Raw genomic sequence first — 17,628 nt, 5'->3', positions numbered from 1 at the left:
AAACTCCTAACGTTGAAGGTTAATGTCATGCCAAAAGGATAAGTCAAAATCTGTCAACCAGTCTTTTTCCAAGATTATATAAACTCAATTTCAACAAATGAAGAATTAAGAGGAATCTCCTCTCACTCTCAACTTTTCATTTTATCTTTGTTGAACCAGAAATTAAGCAGATGGCGATAGCAACAAACTTGACACAGTTTGATGCAAACTAAGGTGCTTGTTTCAGTCTGAACTTCCTTTGAGCCTCTTAATCTGCAAATCATGTGTGCTCGAACATATTTGCACAGAGAGAGATAAAAAGAGAGTTCTTAATGGAAAAGAAAATTAAACATAATTAAAGTACCCTTTTCAGCTCAATCTCTGCATGCTTCCGTTGGCTCAATGAATATCGCAAATTGGTGATGTCAAACACATTATCTAGGTCATCTTCAAGAGATTCTAGGTCCTCCCTTAAGAGTGCAGGCAACTTGTCAACCACTGGCATTAGAGGAAACAGTTGAACTGCAAAATAACAGAGTTATAAACAGTGTAAACTAAATGGGAAGAAAGACAGCCAGCATAGATGAGAAGTTGACAAAACAGAATCCGAATCCCCTACCTTCTGTTTTTTCTGCCATTGAAATATGACATAAATTTCCAAAAAAAGCAATGTTGTATTACATTCATGTATCATCATGGCTAAAATAAGATGCAGAATCAAATACAGAAAGATGGAAGAAAATATACTTCGGGTTTATTATTTACTCCACACTGAGATTTCTTAATATGTTGATTACCGCCACTGAAAGTATTAAGTACACCTTATCAAAGGGTTTGATAATTTTGTAGGAGGGTTTTGATATTTTGTAGGGGATGTTAATAATTTAGGGGGGTATATAATACTTTCAATAACGGTGGATGCCTGATTTAGTAGGGGATAAAGGAAATAAATCGCATAACTTTGTAATAAAAGTAGAAAATAGAACGTGGGAACCTTCAATTCAGCAGAAGCCAAAAAGTTTCTCTATTCCATGGAATATATGTTGTACTAATGCGTAAACAATCCTCTCAGAGAAGGTGTGAAGTCTCCGATCCAGAGGGTGTTATCTAGAAGGTCCGCCAACCTGTTTCTGTTGTCTGAACACAAGAGCTTGAATCAGCACTGAAGCTAAATGACGAGCTTTACATCTGTTCTAGGCTTAGTATCGTGCTTCTCATTACCAATTGACCCAAGTGATGGCCCTTGAGAAATATCCGCGGATATAGAATTACTTAACACAGTGGACTGCTCTGTTCCACCAAATGAGTCTAAGAATTGACGTAATCCAGCGCGGTTCTACAAATTTAATGTCAAATGTAAAGATAAGTAGATGTAAGCACCAACAGAACATACAACTAGAAATGTCTTTAAGAGCTGATAAGAAGTCCCACACAATAAATTACTTTTTAAACTATGGTAGTAACCCTTTAAGACATAAAATGAAACACGGAAACTTGAAAGCAAAACGGTGGGGAAACTACAAAAGTTAATCCCTGACACCAGATTATTTAAAGATGCAAATGATGCCATATAGATTCTAAATTTGGACAAGTCCATAAAGCATGGACTTCATTTCAGAAATAATGCAGATGCATATGAAACGAAAAATAAGATAAAAAATTTAAGTAGCTACATTTCCAATAGTAATTTAACGGCCCAAAAGTCAAAATGTTAACCTTATTGTGAGGTGACCATGAAACATAACGGGTAGTGCTCACCAAATCCTCCATACATCTGGAGCAAAATATTGATGAAAGAATTGGGCATCAGTTGAAGCTAGCCAGAGAAGAGCAAACAAACAACCAAAATAAAAAAAGCAGTTCCCACAGAAATACTGATGATTAGCAAACAAGTAAATATATAGCCTTGGCAAAAAGAATCAAATGTTACTTTCTACACCATGACAATAAAAGAGCGAAAACTACCTAGACATGAATTTCATTCAGATATTTTGTTTGTGTAACTCAGAGAACTTCCTATCAAATAATCGTAAGTCCTAGCATTACTTGCTTAATTTGGTTGTCCCCTAGTAGCTAGCTTCACTGCATGTTGTAACTAGAAAAATATTTTAAAGCAATTCATGCAAATTATAACAGACAGCAAAACAATTAGATTGCAATAAAGGAAAGTATCGTGTGGCTTATGTTTAAAGTTTTAAGGATACATGTTCCTTTCCAATGCAAAAACAAGGAAAACTTGATTAGTAACTTATTTAGCAAAAATGATTTTGGAAATTAAGGAAATCATTTTACAAAGTTATGAAGAAAACCTGAAAACACACTTTGGTTGTTTCTGAAAAAAATTTCAAAAAGTTGGATATAATTCGATGTTGTTTGCTTTCAAATATTCCCCAAATGTGTTTTCATCTAATAATTTAGAATTTTTTTTTTTTTTTTTTTTTTTTTTTTTTTTTTTTTTTTGTTTATACAAAAAACTATGAAGTATATTCTTAGATCTAAAAAACCAAATACTTCCGAAAATAATAGTAAAAATGGCACCAAATGCCCTTACTTTTCACGGCACGATCTTTCTGTAGATTCTGCAAGTTGTTGAAGGCAGAAGCAACACGCCTTAGAAATACCTCATGGCCACTCAGATCCCACCATCTTTCTATTAGAACACAGTAAAGTTAAAATAATAAGTTAATACTAGAAAAACTGTCCAACTATTAAATGAATTATAGTCCAAGATTCTATGGCATGACAGAATTTCCAACTCACTAAATAACAGAGCCCATACCTGTAGAAGATAGACAGATATAGGAAGCAATCTTTTCAGAATGTGCAAGAGCCTAAAGCCAACTGTATAGGATAAAGAAAGATCTTAGTAGAGCATAGAAGCAAGGACCAAGAAGAAAATATTAATCAAAGAACTTGCTAAGCTGCCGTGTGCACTAGGGGTCCAAAAAGGAATAGAAAAAGAAGAGAAAAGGAAAATACTTAAGCTTTCCAAACCTTCTGATTCTGAATAAAAAAAAGGAAATCCCCGAATTGCTTCTAACTGAAGTCCACAAAGAAGCAAAAAGGAGTCTTATCCCAAGAAAAAATTCACATCCTTTCCTTTGAATTAGAAGAGAAAAAAAGAGGTTTTTATCCCCTTACGCACCAAATAACCCATACAGCAGCCAGAAAGCAATATCCCATAAAAACCAAGCTTCTCTTCCAAATGCTTTGCGGTATCAAATAATTAAAGCATTTAATTTTTATATCTGAAACACCTGCCAATACTAATGGCAGGGCAATATAGGATGATTATCAAAAACTTTGGTTCCTTTAAAACTCGAGGAACTCTCGAGGGATTTTAATAGTTACCCCTTTATCTAGCTAGATTTATATTAGGGGCTGTTATTACAGATCACTCTGTTATTATAATTATCAAACCCTGTTATTAAATTTAGGGCCCACCTCACAATCCTTATATCATTTGTCCTTCATAATTATTAAAATAACCTGTAAGCAGTCAATTCCTTTCCTGTTCCATTGTTAATATTATTATTATATTATTATTATTATTATATTATTTTTTGAAACTTTTTACAACTGATCATAGTGCAGTAACTGAGTATCCACTCTTCTTAGGGTTTAAATTTACTTGAATCTTTTCCTTTTGAAAGAAGAAAACTGATTAAGCAGATACAGAGAGAAGCACACGAGTCAAAATTGTTCTGCACCCAAACCCTCAATGAGATCATCAGATAATCCATAAACTCAACTTCTTAGATCCAGGCCCTACGTATCCCACTTATCCCAATAACTCCAAAGCACAATTACATCCATCCAACCACTAATTCCTAGCAACAACCAACAAAAGTAAAGACAACCAAGCTGTACTTATCCCTAAACACTAAACCCCTAAAGTTGGCCCCAGTTTGAGGTACCTAGCCAAAACTCTATAAAACATCACAAAGAAGACATTTTCCTTCTTCCAAATCCATGATCATACATAACCTGTTCACGTTGGCTAATTGATAATAATGCCTCCCAACTTGACCATAAAAAATAAGGTCTTGGTAAAATACCTCACATGAGCCTAAAACATTGACCCGCAGGATATGCTCACCTTCATTTGAACAACAGTAGGCCAAAAAATTCTTACAACTAGGCAACTATGAAAAGATTCCTGATGCTTTGCATTGGCAAAATGTGGGAAGTTGAGCATCAGTACCATAGTAAAGTGGCTAGAAGGCAGAGTTCATAGATAAATCCAAGTCTCAATCATTTAATGGTACGACACAAACATTCCTTGTACATAACACAGAAGACGAAAAAAAGAAGGAAAAGAAAGAATAGAAATGTGTTGTGGTATGGCAAGATGGTAGAAGGAATACATGGTAGATAAGATAGTAGTATCACCCGATGAAGAAAAGGTTCGAATGTATCACGGGCCTTTGCAACGGCGATCACACAAGCCGTCCTGGTTTCCCCAATAAAAATGGAAAAATTATAAATTATAAACAAATCCGAAGAATATCAGTACAAGCACCAGGAAACCCAATACCTAGAATAGTTTTCCATCATGAATATCTTCAACTCCACAAGCATTACAATTCCTCGTGTAATTGGTGGGCATTTCATTCCTCCAACCACAAAACGAAATTCAGCCATGGCCCGATGATATTGTGCGCCCCCTAAAGCGCCATTCCTGCATTCTACGGAAAAGGAAACCTTGTCTCAGTATGCATGTTTACATCAGAATAAAAGAAAAAAGATTGAATTGTTTTAGTGGTCCAGTAAAAAATACTTTCCTACACGATAAAATCAGCTATACATACGTACAATGCTACGTATCTGATACATGGCCATAATAGTGAAGAACATAAACATGGAGGTTTCCTCTGCTCTCAAGGGAGAAAACCATCAAGAATTTTGCAAGCACATAAATGGTGTACTTTAAGCAAGACAAGAAATAAATCATAAAATTAAGTTAAAATATATTTATAGTTTGACAGTATTCCGCCTTACAGGTATCAACTTGTGTGGCAACTGAATACCATCTGTTCCAATGAATGTGCTCCATTAGTTTTCTCATCTTGTAGTGTTTCACCTGCAACAAAACAAAGTAAAGCTATTCATGTCCAACAGGAGAACCAGAGATGCATAAAAATATAAATCGTTACGGACTTTAGCAAAATTTTTGAGAGAAACAATGTTCGTGTTCAAGAATAAAAAAAAAGATAAAACATTATTTACCAAATTTATCTGGAGGTGCACAACCGTCCTTCAGTAGCAATGACAACTGACCAGTAAACATATACTTCAGTCAGAACAAGTAACATTACAGGAAACAGTAGGACTCCATATACAAATCCATATACTTCTCCAACATAAAAAGGAAGGATGAGTGGGACAGATTCGAAAGACTACTAATTTGTGTAATAGTAAACAAACAGGTAGTCTAATTTCTTCACACTACCTCTGTCTATCTAGGCAATTCTACTATACTGTAATAACATAGAATAAGCCACCCATGAAAAGAAATATTGACAGCAGCAATAGAAAACTCCAAAACGAGTAAACCCTTAATTGAAACCTTGGTCAAGAACAGATCATGAAAATTTTCCTTTTTCCTTTGTTTTACTTCATCCAAAGTGCTGCATGAAAGGAAAAAAGGAATTGGTCATGATGAAAGAAAAAGTAATGCAACCAATGAAACTAAAAAAAAAAAAAAAAAAGTATGTTAAAATAATGGTTTCAGCCCTGCAGCTTTATTGAAACTTAGCAGTTAACATACATAATTCATATCTATCAAAAATTTCCTCTAGGAAACCATTTTTCTTTTAATATAAATTGAATTACAAACCTGAGTTCCTTGTTCATTTCACTCAGTTTTCTTGTTGTGCTGCAGTACTCCTTCTCAAGAAGTGGAATGATTGAAGGAACACTATCCATGTACCTTATGAGCATAAAGTTATTGAACTTTTAATTATAGAAACTAGCAGGTTAATAATAAGCTAAGAACAGATTCATCAAAATGGAAGACAGAGAAACACAGAATTGCACACCTTCTCTGCAGCAGTTCTTCCAAAAATAATCTAAGTTTGCTCACACCAATTCGACTTCTTTCTTGCTTTGACAGTGGCCGGCTTAACTTCTCTTCCAAAGATGCAATATCTTCCATCTCTCTCAAAGATATAGCCTGCCCTAAGAATTAATCATAAGATATCTGTAGGCATAAATAAAGCAAGATGATCAAACTGTAAGATATCTGATGAGACCCCTAATATGCTGGTTTATGGTAGGAGACATGAGGGTGCGAAGTAGAGGATTTTGGGTAGCTGGCAAGAAGGTTCTTTGTGCATGAGGTGTGTTTAGGAGGGACAGATAGCATTAGAGGAATGGGTGATTGAGATGTCATTAGAATAAAAGGAGAGGCAGGGAGATTTGAGAAGATATTCAGAAAAGAAAAAAGTAGAGTGGGAGGTTGCTGGCCCTCGAAGTCCAGCACTATCTGGGAGGAGTTGGCCCTCAAAGACCAATATTATTTCTGATTTCTTTTGTTTAAGTTTTGTATTCCTTTTGATTGTTCTATTGGTGGTGATTGCTAAGTTTAATTCTTCTGTGCACTTGATTTGCTAGAATATAAATAGATTTGACTATTATTTTCTGGGTTTGGCTACTGTTTGTTGAAATTTTTCTGGGTTGAGTCTTGAGTGTTGTTGCTGTTATTGTTGTGGTTTCATTGAGTATTGGAAGATATCTATCAAATGGTATCAAAGCAGTTCGGTTGTGGGATGGTTGGTACGAGAATGGAAGTTAGAATAGAAAATGTTAAGAGGGAAGTGTCAAAACTTGGAAGAGATATTGATGTTGTTTGGGATGGTTTGATGGAAATACGAGCTTGGATGAGAAGGAAAGATGAAGAAGAAGGCGAAGAGGTAGAGGGAAATCGTCGGAAGTTCCAGAGTCATTAGGAATTATTCACAATCAGAATCAGGGAAGTCAAACAGAGGTAGGAAGGAACAACGCTTTGGGGCAGCTAGGCGTGGTGGAAGTAGATCACAGAAAGTTTGAGGCTGTCTCAGCCCCGTTAAGTGAAGAGGAAGAAGATATTTTGAGGGCTTCTTTTGTAAATGGGCTGAAATATGAAATTAGGGTTGAAGTGAGGTTGGGCCAACCCAACTCATTAGTCCAATTAATTGAGTTGGCCCAAAGGATAGAGGACAAAAACCAGGCCTTGGATGCAATTAAGATTTGGCCTGGAAAACAATGGAAAGTAAATGGGTTGGGGCCCACAATTGGACCAACAGAACTTGGGCTAAAGACCTACTCCTTTTATAACAGGCCAGACGACTTTAGCAAGACCCAATCCACTCTTAATAACCCGAGACCTATAGTTACTTCTTCGATTGTGCGATGGTGTTGGTAGGAAGAACCAACTAGTACCACGACGGCTGCCGGATTCCAAAGCCCGAGTACTGCACCGAATCGACAAGCCGATTACAACTTCTACCCATGACGAACAACTCATTTCCGACGAATGACAGAAATCGATGTACTTAGAAGGGGAAATTTATAGGAACTATTTGCTTCTAAGGTTGTAATCGATGTCATAGTGTGCTGGCAACGGGGATACAATGTACCTTGTGATGGTTTGTTTATATCTGGTGAATCCTTGAAGTTGGGTGATGGCTTAGCAACCATTAATGAACAGAACCCTTTCCTCTTCTACGTTGCAAAGGTGATTAAAGGGCATGGTCACATGCTCACAAGGTTTATGGGTATGAACACAACATGGGATGAGATGATGAGCAAGGTTACTAACACTCCCAACCAGACCCCATTACCAACTCAACTCGACAAGGTGAGCATTGGCACACAGATTATTGGGCTTTCAATCTCAATTCTTATTCCATTAGTGGTTTTCCTACATTTTGAGCTCAGAAAGCAAAAGCATCATCCTAGGATGCCGAACATCAAAGACAAACCAACTTCGAGCAAGGACTTAATGGAGGCTATCAAGGGGATTATCTTTAGACCAAGTGGTAAGGAAGTTTGGATTGGCGAAGAACTCATCAATAAAGATTCGATGATAGATGAGCATGTTATTGACGCTCTGTGCAAAGGAATCAGTGTATCGTTTATGATGCCATAGGGTCCCAGTAACTCAACTGAAGATTGGCTCCTTTCCAGGGCTACATTGAAGTTGGGAGCAGAAAAAGAGACTGATAAGCAAAGTTGCACCGTTGTTAATGCCAGAAATCTTAGCTTCACGGAAGAGGAAAGCAGAATATTGATGAGGGAGAATGGAGATAAGGAAACCCATATATGGTTGCATTGCAGAGGACCTACAAAAGTGATATTACCCATGTGTTCTTGCAACTTTGATAGTAAAGGGACAATGAATAACATGGATGAACAAAAAAAGTCAGATTTTGAGCGAGTTGTTAAATGTATGTCGTCTAAACAACTGAAAATTATAGCAATTGCTTATAATGCTTCATCGTTTGAAGATAACAGCCTAACACTGATTGGGCTACTTGGTCTGAAGCATATATGCTGGACAAAGACAAGAAAAGCAATAGAGGCTTGCAGAAAAGCAGGTATCAATGTCAAACTAATTTCAGAAGATAAGGTGGCGGATATGGAAGGCATAGATCTTGATTTTGGATTGCTTTCCGACTCAGATAAATTGGTACTTGAAGCTGAAGACTTTCAAAAGTTCACCAAAAAAAAAAAAAAAAGGTTGGAATTGGTAAATAAAATTTATGTGATTGGGAACTTCCCCCTTTCTAACTAGGGTATTCTCATTCAGTGTTTGAAATAGAAAGGCCACATGGTAGCAATGGTTGGAGTCAAAACAAATGAGACTCCAGCACTTAAATAAGCTAATGTGGGGATTGATATGGGCAATTGGAGCAGTGAATTAGCAAGAGAGAGTTCGAAAATTATCATTTGGGATAGCGATTTCAGATCCTTGGTTACCATTTTTATCTGTGGAAGATGTGCTCACAATAATATCCAAAAGTATATCCAACTTGAGATCACCATTATTATTTTAGAGTTATTGATAACCACTATCATAACAGTTGCGTTTGGGGGTACCTCAATTACAACAATTCTCATTCCTCCACCTTGAGGACAAGGTGGTACTGCTTGGGGAGGGTATTGATGAGATCCCTAATATGTTGGTTTATGGTAGGAGACATAAGAGTGCGAAGTAGAGGATTTTGGGTAGCTAGCAAGAAGGTTCTTTGTGCATGAGGTTTGTTTAGGAGGAATAGATGGCATTAGGGGAATGGGTGATTGACATGTCAGTAGAACAAAAAGAGAGGCAGGGAGATTTGAGAGGATATTCAGAAAAGAGAAAAGTAGAGTGGGAGGTTGCTGACCCTTGAAGTCCAGCATTATCTGGGAGGAGTTGGCCCTCGAAGACCAACATTATTTCTGATTTCTTTTGTTTAAGTTTTGTATTCCTTTTGATTGTGCTATTGGTAGTGATTGCTAAGTTTAATTCTTCTGTGTACTTGATTTGCTAGAATATAAATAGACTTGACTATTATTTTTTGGGTTTGGCTACTGTTTTTTTGATATTTTTCTGGGTTGATCTTGAGTGTTGTTTTTGTTATTGTTGTGGTTTGATTGAGTATTGGAAGGTATGTATCAAATGGTATCAAGTATCTATTAATATCCTAATATTCCAATATGACAATAACACAAGATCAGGGAAACCAATTCTCATGTTCTTGAATAACCAAATTTCAGTTCAAGCCACAATCCATTTTTCTTTTTATATGGAAAATAGAAAACAACATTGAAAACAAACTGAAACTAGCTTTTGTGAACAAGGACTTGGTAAGAAAGATCAAGGACTTGGTACAGATAAATCTAGATTGATTGAGAGATGGGTAAAAATGTAAGAAAGAAGAGAAAAAGAATTATGATAAGAGAAGAAAAATAAATATATTTTCCATTCCATATTCCCATCTACTTGATCGTACTAAATAAAAGTACAAAAAAATTCAAAATTTACCAATAGCATCAAGCTACCATTTTGCAGGGTGAAAATGAGCCGCTATTAATAGAGAACAAAGGACTCAAGGATGATTCATCACCTCTTACTTATTCAAACCAAAAAGGCGGCAAAAGCGACAAATTTTGGTGGACAAACATGCTACAAGGCGAAATTGAGCCGCTATTAATAGAGAACAATGGACTCAAGGATGAACAAAGGACTCAAGGATGATTCAAACAAAGGACTCAAGGATGATTCGTCACCTCTTACTTAATCAAACCAAAAAGGTAGCAAAAGCGACAAATTTTGGTGGACAAACATGCTACAAGGCGAAGTTGAGCCGCTATTAATAGAGAACAATGGACTCAAGGATGAACAAAGGACTCAAGGATGATTCAAACAAAGGACTCAAGGATGATTCATCACCTCTTACTTAATCAAACCAAAAAGGTAGCAAAAGCGACAAATTTTGGTGGACAAACATGCTACAAGGTGAAATTGAGCCGCTATTAATAGAGAACAATGGACTCAAGGATGATTCATCACCTCTTACTTAGTCAAACCAAAAGCCGACAGACACAAATATTAATAAGAACTTAAGCCAGTAAAAGACATACCAACCGAAATTTTTTTGAAAGAAGACAGGGACCCTTGCTAATACACAAAGACAAGTCTATTGTTATATTTGCACGAAACAAAAAGAGATACGCTAGACAGAAGAATTGTTAGCATGCTCTGCGCAGGCAGATTTATAGACTGGTTATTTCTCCCTTCAGAATGAAAAGCAGGTGGCATTGTTGTTGCTTCCAACAGCAAGGACATTGAGGTTTGTGATTCTCCGGGGAGACTTTTCTATATCCATCAAAACCCACTATAATGTTGGGCAAGACTGGGGTGTACAGGCCCAAAAAACCAAGAGATAGTAAGAGGTTTTAAGAGGAGCTGGCAAGGCTTTAAGGTATAGGTTAGTCCAGCTTGGTGTTTCGTGGAGACCTCAATGTAGTCAGATTTCTCTCCGAAAAATCTCAATGGGGAAGGATCTGAAGGGCTTTAATTGCTTGACACAAGAGACTAATCTCAAATATTCGACTTTATATGGAACATCTTTAAGCTGGTCTAATCTCAAAACCATTGCAGGTTGGATAGATTTCTTTTTTTATTCGATTGGGAGGAAGATAGTTGAATTGAACAAGAGGCATTCTCAATTAACTTTTGATCACGACCCAATTATTCTTGAATCTAAAATTGCTACCAGGTGGCCAGTTCCTTTAAAATTTGAAAAAATAATGGCTGCAACATCAGCAGTTTAGAGGTATGTTAAGGAATGGCGGCAAAGAAGTTATGAGTGTCAAAATTGATGTCTAAATTGAGTCAGATTAAATATAAGTTGAAGAACCAGATCGAGCAATTCGTTTGGGATGTCAAGACAGAGAAGCTACTGCCTGTAAGATAAATTCGGGAGCTGGAGAACTTGGAGGTGAGAAGAAATCACAAAGAGGAAGAAAGCTGAAACTTCTTCAGCAAAGGAAGGTGATGGTGATACTAAGATGTTTCATAGAATCAATAAGGGCAAACATTTCAGAAAATTTTCTACAAAATCCAATGGATATATCTCTAACCACTTGTGCATGGGCTCAATTGAGGAGTTATCTTCCAATGTTTTTCTAGAAAAAGCTCTCAGCCTAGATGCTTCCTCTACGACTTTCTTTCAAAATAATAAGAGTGTTGGAGAAATTCTATGACAGTGAAATCACCAACTGAATTGCCAATTCCACTTACATTTGCCTCATCAGCCTTGTTAATAGCCTGTATAAGAGCAAAAATCCTTTCCCTGCACCTAAAGTTGGCCTAAAAGACACGACAACGTTTTTTGAAAATAAGCACATCTTTTTTTCAGTGTTAACAGAAAATGAAGTTCTGGAGTGTAGGAAGCAAAACAAAAGAATAAATGCTAATAAAATTTGATTTTAAGAAAGCCTACGATCATGTCGACAAAGAGTTTTTGGAATTTGATCTAGAAGCCAAAAGGTTTGGAAGTCAATGAAAAAAATGAATCATGGGTTGTCTTCATTCCCTGAATTTCTCGGTTTTTATTAACCGTTGCCCATGGGAGCGAGATGAGATACAACAAGGAGATCCTCTTATCTCCTTTTCCTTTTAGTTTAGGGAATGGCTTAAGTAGATTGATGAATAAAGCTTTCAAGGCAAAGATTGTGGAGGGTTTCATTGCATTTAAAGAAAAGATTGAAGTTTCTCATTTACAATTTGCCAAATGATACTCTCTTTTTTCTTTGCTTAATCAATAAAAATTGAAAAAAAAAAAAAAAATAAAAGAAAATTTTAGTCTTATTTCCTGCTTTAAAGTTAACATGGGTAAGAGTTAACAGTGGGGATTAATTCCTGAGATAGGAAAGTCAACACTTTGGCTAATCATTTTGGATTGACAGTGGAGTTGTTCAATTAGAAATTTGGAAATAACCCTAGATTTATAGCTTCTGGGATCCTATGGAGGGAAAATAGAAATAACAATTTAGGCATGGATAAAAAGATTGCTCTCTAAAGGGGGTCGACTCACCCTGATTCACTCTATTTTGATGAATGACTCTTCCAAATTTCTTTATTTGTTTAAGATTCCTAATGGGGTTTGAAAGAGAATAGAGAGAATGATGGTGGATTTCTTATTGGAAAGGTATGATGAAGGAAAGGTTCTCACCTTCGTAAGAGGGACATTGCATCTAGGCTCAAGAATAAAGGCGGACTTAGTACTGGAAAGTAGAGAAAGAAAATAAAGCTCTCTTCACTACATGGCTTTGTAGATTCCCTCTTAAAAAAAATTCTCTGCAAAATGCAATGATTAGAAGTAAATATGGCCTCGATTCAAATGGATGGGGCACAAACGCGGTTAGCAACCAATCATTTGAAAAAGAATGGAAAACTATCACTTAGGAATGTGCTTCTTCATCAATCACACTTCCTTGTTGTGGGGAATGGAAAGCATATCCAATTTTGGGAGGATAAATGGTAGAAGACTTTTGCCATGTGTGATTCCTTCCATAATCTACATAAGCTTTTCCATATGAAAAAAAGAAGTTTATGTTTATTCTAGTGTGATATTCTCTCCTCTTTCCAAAAGTTGGAATAGAAATTTCAAATTATAAAGGAACTTGAATGAGAAGGAAACTTAAGAATACAAAAGTTGGAACAGGAATTTCAAATTTAAAAGAAGAGGAAAGAAAGCAAAAAAATCTTTTTCGATGTGTTGTTTCAAATCTTCTTTAGGTCATTTGGCTAGAAATAAACAATCAGAATTTTAGTAAGAAAATGGTAGTGAATTATGGGACAAAGTTCGCCTTTTTTCTTCATTTCAGGCCTCATTTGCTATGTTTCAAGGTTCTTTTTTCCACAATCATCTCAACTAGGAAGACTTCTAGGTTAATTTTGTATGGTCCGTGTTCTATTTTGTACAAGGGGAAGGATGATTACTCACTACAAACAAGGGTAAAGATGAGATTCCCCTCTCCTTATTTTTTGATTCTTCATGACACCTTGTCCACAATTGTAACTACTTACCTCTCACTAATTTAATACAAATTTTATGGTTTCTCATCAAAAAAGAAAAAAATAAATTCTTGAGTTAACCCTAACCAGAAATTTATATTTTTTTATTTTTTTATAGGAACCATTGTCAAAATGAACCAAATCCAAGCCAACAAATACCCAAAAGACAGATAACAAGGAAACAACAATCTGATATTAATCAATATTGTATTAAAATAAGAACTGAATGACAAAACAGAATCAAGCAGCAAAGTAAACCAAGAACAATGACAATTCCTAGCAATTCGAGGAGCTAGGGACCTCCCTTGATAACCCTTGAAGAAAATGCTTAACCCTTCCCCAAGACTAATACAAACTGTATATACTAATTATTCTCCTAAAATATCCCCACTTTAAACAATCATTATACCCTGCCATGTGGAGATCCCCATAACTAACTCCCACTAGCACAATCTGCCTTTAGTGCCCACTAACTCGCACTAGCACTCATCTGCCCTTGGTGCCCTTTACGTCCCTTCAATTGATAGACCTTAGTAACGGGTGGCCTATCAATTTTTTTTATGGCCAGAGCTTTCCTTTAAAAAGAAGTCAAAAAAAAAAAAAAAAAAAAAAAAGGTGTAATGATGTAGGTCTTTCTTAGTTTTTAGTCTTTTTGAGTACTTTTCCTAGTTTTTTAAATAGTTGCAATTAGATTTTATTGTAAAGGTAAGGATACAATTTTTAGTATGATTTATTGATATAAAAGAAATCTAAAGTTTGGTTATCTTCAGTTTTTCATAATTTAAAGATCTTTACAAGAGAGATGACTTTTGATACTACCCCAATAATTGTTATAGTAATTCCCCCTTTTTCCGAACCTTAATTTTGCATCAAATGGTATTTACTTCTCTTCCTTTTATAGTGGATATTGTCATACAGAAAAATGGCAACCCTCTTCCATCTTAATTCAACCACTAGACCAAAGAATGAATCCTCTTCTCTTCTTCTCTCCTCCCGAACATATATTCTCAAAGATATTGTACCTGTTGATTGTAGGACTTGCCCAAAAGTTTTAGCTAATAGGAAAGGACCCAACAATATATTTAAGCTCCAAAACACCTCCTCACAAGCAGAGAACATGGTCAAACACATCAAGAAGTACAACAATAACCACAAAAACAAACACAAACACAAACACAAACACAACTTATTATGATTTTATAAATACATTGGAAGAATTCAAAAACAAGACCACTTAATTAGCTTGGCTTTAATACCATGTTAAGCAACCATTCAAACTAAATGTTAAAATCACCTGGTAAAAGCCCAACAATAGTTATTAATCTCTAATATCGATCATAAACAAAATCATGCAGATATACAAGTAAGGAATCAGTTAGAGAACTAAACCTGTTTGAACTCTTCATTTGACCTGTAAACCGAATCATGCCCAATACCAACTCTTCCAGAAGGAACTGATGTGAAAAAGGGAGAGTCACCCAATATGAAGCCATCAAGTGTAGATGCAGGAGGTGAAAGGAAAACTTCCACATCTGAAGAACGTGCAAACTGGGGAATTTTTGTATCAAGCTTGGTTGAGACAATGACAGTTCTTGTAAGCTCAGGATCAATCTGCAAGTGATCAATAAAAAGTGGATGTTTTGGACATGCAAAAGATCAAAATATCTACCATTCCTAAGTTGAAGCATCTAATAATACATTTATAGGACAATTTGAATGTCCACCAGATTTGGATAAATATAATAAGAAAGTTGATATCATGATTTGGATAAATACAATAAGAAAGTTGATATCATGTCAAATGAAAGTGAAGTTTTCTTATTTCAGGAAACAAATTAAGGTTAGAAATCAAAATTTAACTCCAAAATTCTTAGGAACTCAATTTTACCACATTTTATTCCAACAAACAGACCATTAGGAGAGAAAAAAAGGACAAATATAATGTGGTGGATTTAAACAAAAAAATAAAAAATAAAAAACGATTATGTAATGAATTCAGCATCTTAGAATTGTGATAAAAATCCTCAGGATCTACCGGATGAACATAGGTGATTAGCTAGTAAGGATACTAAAGCTCTATTCGATTCTTTTCCTTAATAAATTTACTCATTACAAAACACAGAAAAGGTACAATATTATTTGTTTACTAGAATGAAACTGGGCACATACTTGCATTACCACCCGCCTTGTAGTTGCATTGCTCCAGTCATTGCAGTCTTCAAGGCATAATATAATGAACTCTCTATGCTGCATTTTTGCTCGCACTAGGGACTCAACTGCACGAGCTTGACCCTTCATGATTACAGAAACAATAAAATTCATAATCACAAGCAAGGCTAAGAAAAAATTAAACAAAAGTGTTCATTTGCTTTAAGTACTAGACCTGCAACGCCCGATTTTTTCGACCTGGTGCAGGAGCAACAAGTCCAGGAGTGTCTATAACGGTAAGGTTGGGACAATATTTATATTCCACCTTTATAATTATTTCCTTAGCAGAAAACTGATTGGATTCCTGCTCCAACCTCATGTTTTCAGCTTCAATATATGCCTACAATAAACAACACAAAGTCAGAGCATTCATAATAAAGATATCATAATAATTTTATTTTATTTTTTTGGTTTTGCTTTACCTATTCCTTTTGCGCCCACCACAACCGCGCCCCAACCCCCCCCCCCCCCGAAAACAACTTTTTTACATTAACTTTCAACAAACATTTTTATTATCATTATGTTTTATATTCAATTAAACATTTATACATTGATTTTGTGTTGAAATATGAAAATATTTGATATTAAGTGTACCTAAAAATGTTACAAATAAAACTCACTTTGTCTTTTGTTTTTTTTTCTTTTGTTCTGAATAACCTCCCTGTTTACTGTTTCTCATAGAGAACGGTCTAATAATAGAATATTGCAATCATCACTGTTAAAAGACACACAAAACCAAGTTTTGGAATATAAAGAAATTATTATTTTGACAATGGTGATAGAACATAATTGAGTATAATAAAAAACCTAAAATTCTATTCAATTAAACATTTATATATTAATTTTGTGTAGAAATTATAAAAATATTTATATATTAATAAAGAATCAATATATGCCTACAATCAACAACACAAAATCACAGCATTCATAATAAATATTCATAATCATTTTCTATTCAATCAAACATTTATATATTAATTTTGTCTTGAAATTATGAAATCCAAATTTCATTTTTTTTTTTTTTTTAAATATTAATAGCAAGTATACTTAAAAATGTTGCAAATAAAACTAACTGTGTTTTTGTTTTTGTTTTTTGTTTTTTTTTCTTTTCTTTACTATTAATCCAGATAACCTCTTTGTTTCACTGCGATAAGAAACACAAACCAAGTTTTGGAATATAAAGGAATTATAATTTTGACAATGCTGATATAAGAGAACTGAGTAAAAAGAACCTGAATTTCTTGGAGGGACTTCTCGTGAGCGAGGGAGGGATCATGATCACAGACGAGATGGCACAAGGGAACTTCACAGAGAGGATCGTATTTCATGTGAAGAGTAATGGGGCGACGGGTCTTGGTGCCACCACCAACGTGGTTGAATTGAAAGCCCATGAGAGCTTCCACAAGAGAACTCTTCCCATCAGTCTGGTGACCCACTACAAGCACAGCGGGTGCGTCGAATGGCGTCTCCAGCTCCTGCGCCAATCCGTGAAGTTCGTTGTATGCTTCGTAGAGATTGTAATTGTTAGCGATGGTGTCTTCTTCCCTTGGCTCCATGTCCTTATGTTTCTATTTCTGATGAGATAATGTTTATATATATACATGTTCCACCCAAGGCTGGGCGAAATGGCAAGTTTCCATCTTTGGTTTCATGAAAATTACAAATTCCCACCCTTCAACCAATTAGCAAGTTTTAGGTTATTGGCTTTAGTAAATAAATTACTTTTTAACCCTTAAATTAATAGAATTAGAAAAATACCCTTATCACCCCTAATACATTTGCGAGGGACACAGCCTCTTGCCACTCCAGTTTGTTTCAGCATCGTCTGTAATAGCTCTTTCTAACTAGTATATTTGAGAAATATACGATGATAAAAAAAACACATGCATATA

At 35.4% G+C, this 17,628-nt stretch overlaps 1 pseudogene; it reads right to left on the bottom strand.

Moving 5' to 3' along the window:
• Positions 1-222: 222 nt before the first annotated feature.
• Positions 223-17,292, bottom strand: LOC116104913 (annotated as a pseudogene).
• Between the last annotated feature and the right edge of the window lie 336 nt (positions 17,293-17,628).

The sequence above is a fragment of the Pistacia vera genome, unplaced genomic scaffold, assembly GCF_008641045.1.
Source record: "Pistacia vera cultivar Batoury unplaced genomic scaffold, PisVer_v2 Contig488, whole genome shotgun sequence".
Classification (NCBI taxonomy): domain Eukaryota; kingdom Viridiplantae; phylum Streptophyta; class Magnoliopsida; order Sapindales; family Anacardiaceae; genus Pistacia; species Pistacia vera.
The sequence above is the reverse complement of the archived record's forward strand: the minus strand, read 5'-3'. Positions and strand labels throughout refer to the sequence as shown.